The following is a 2064-nucleotide window of genomic DNA, read 5'->3' on the forward strand; positions in this document are numbered from 1 at the left end:
AAGAGGACCGATGGAAAGCGACCGGGAAGGTGCGCCGCCGCAGGCCGGCCCCTGCGATGACGTAGCCGGAGGCAGCTGAAAACAGCGACCCCTTGGTGAACTTCCGGAGCCGGCCGCGACAACAGGTCTACCCGGCCGCGACAACAGGTCTACCCGGCCGCTGCCGGAAATCGCCTAAGTCCCTCCGGAGCGAGGTAGACCTGTTGTCCGCCGTCCACCGCCCGCCGCCCGGGCGCCGCGCCGGGCCCGGCGGCCCCGGAGCCGGGGTAGACCTGTTGTCCCCGGGGTAGACCTGCTGTCCGCGGGGTAGACCTGCTGTCCCCGGGGTAGACCTGCTGTCCGCGGGGTAGACCTGCTGTCCCCGGGGTAGACCTGCTGTCCGCGGGGTAGACCTGCTGTCCGCGGGGTAGACCTGCTGTCCCCGGGGTAGACCTGCTGTCCGCGGGGTAGACCTGCTGTCCGCGGGGTAGACCTGCTGTCCGCGGGGTAGACCTGCTGTCCGCGGGGTAGACCTGCTGTCCGCGGGGTAGACCTGCTGTCCGCGGGGTAGACCTGCTGTCCGCGGGGTAGACCTGCTGTCCGCGGGGTAGACCGGTTGTCCGCGGGGTAGACCTGCTGTCCGCGGGGTAGACCTGCTGTCCGCGGGGTAGACCGGTTGTCCGCGGGGTAGACCTGCTGTCCGCGGGGTAGACCTGCTGTCCCCGGGGTAGACCTGCTGTCCGCGGGGTAGACCTGCTGTCCGCGGGGTAGACCGGTTGTCCGCGGGGTAGACCTGCTGTCCGCGGGGTAGACCTGCTGTCCGCGGGGTAGACCTGCTGTCCGCGGGGTAGACCTGCTGTCCGCGGGGTAGACCTGCTGTCCGCGGGGTAGACCGGTGTTCCGCGGGGTAGACCTGCTGTCCGCGGGGTAGACCTGCTGTCCGCGGGGTAGACCGGTTGTCCGCGGGGTAGACCTGCTGTCCGCGGGGTAGACCCGCTGTCCGCGAGGTAGACCCGCTGTCCGCGGGGTAGACCCGCTGTCCGCGGGGTAGACCTGCTGTCCCCGGGGCAGACCCGCTGTCCCCGGGGCAGACCTGCTGTCCCCGGGGTAGACCTGTTGTCCGCCGCCCACCGCCCGCCGCCCGGGCGCCGCGCCGAGCCCGGCGGCCCCGGAGCCGGGCTAGACCTGCTGTCCGCCGCCCGGTTTTGGGGTTTTGGGGGTTTATTCCTTCCCGCCCCCCCCCCGCCCCAATCCCGTTTCTTTTCTCCTTTCTTTGAAAGAACGACTCTCCTATTTGTTTGGTACAAGAAGAAACCCGTCCGGAAGAGAAATTTTCTTGGCAAATCTTATTTCGTTTTTCTCTAGTATCCAGAGCACCCCCAGACCGAGCTGACGGGCCGCCTGCGCCCTGTGCAAGCGGGAAAGCGGGCGGCCGCTTTTGGGCCGGTTCTTTCACGGTCCGCAGAGACCCTCCAGGCCCGGCAGGGGTCTGGGGGGCCCCGGGGGCTCGGAGCCGAGGCGCCCGGGGCCGGGACGAAGCCGCCGGCCCCTGGCCCTCGTTCCCACAGACAGAGAGAGAGAGAGAGAGAGAGAGACAGACACAGTGACACACACGCCCACTCCACACACTCGCACTCCGCCGCCACCCCCTCGGACACCGCACCCACCACCCGCGCCGCTCCCTCCCTCCCGGATGCGCGGGCCGCCCGCCTTACACGAGCTTGCAGGCCGGGACAGGGCCAGGCGGGGGGGGGGCATCGGTTGGAGGAACACAGGTCTACCCCGGCACGCGGCGGCCGGAGGCTAAGTCGGAGCCGAGATACCAGGTCTACGAAGGGGCCGGGCGAAGGTAAGCCACGACGGGGCCGAGACAACAGGTCTACCCACGGTCCCGGAGCCGGGAGACCGAGGCCGGCCGGGCACAACAGGTCTAGCCACGGTCCCGGCGCCCGGAGGCCGAGGCCGGCCGGGCACAACAGGTCTAGCCACGGTCCCGGCGCCCGGAGGCCGAGGCCGGCCGGGGGACACAGGTCTACCCACGGTCCCGGCGCCCGGAGGCCGAGGCCCGCCGGGGACAACAGGTCT

The sequence above is a fragment of the Anomalospiza imberbis genome, unplaced genomic scaffold, assembly GCF_031753505.1.
Source record: "Anomalospiza imberbis isolate Cuckoo-Finch-1a 21T00152 unplaced genomic scaffold, ASM3175350v1 scaffold_99, whole genome shotgun sequence".
NCBI lineage: Eukaryota > Metazoa > Chordata > Aves > Passeriformes > Viduidae > Anomalospiza > Anomalospiza imberbis.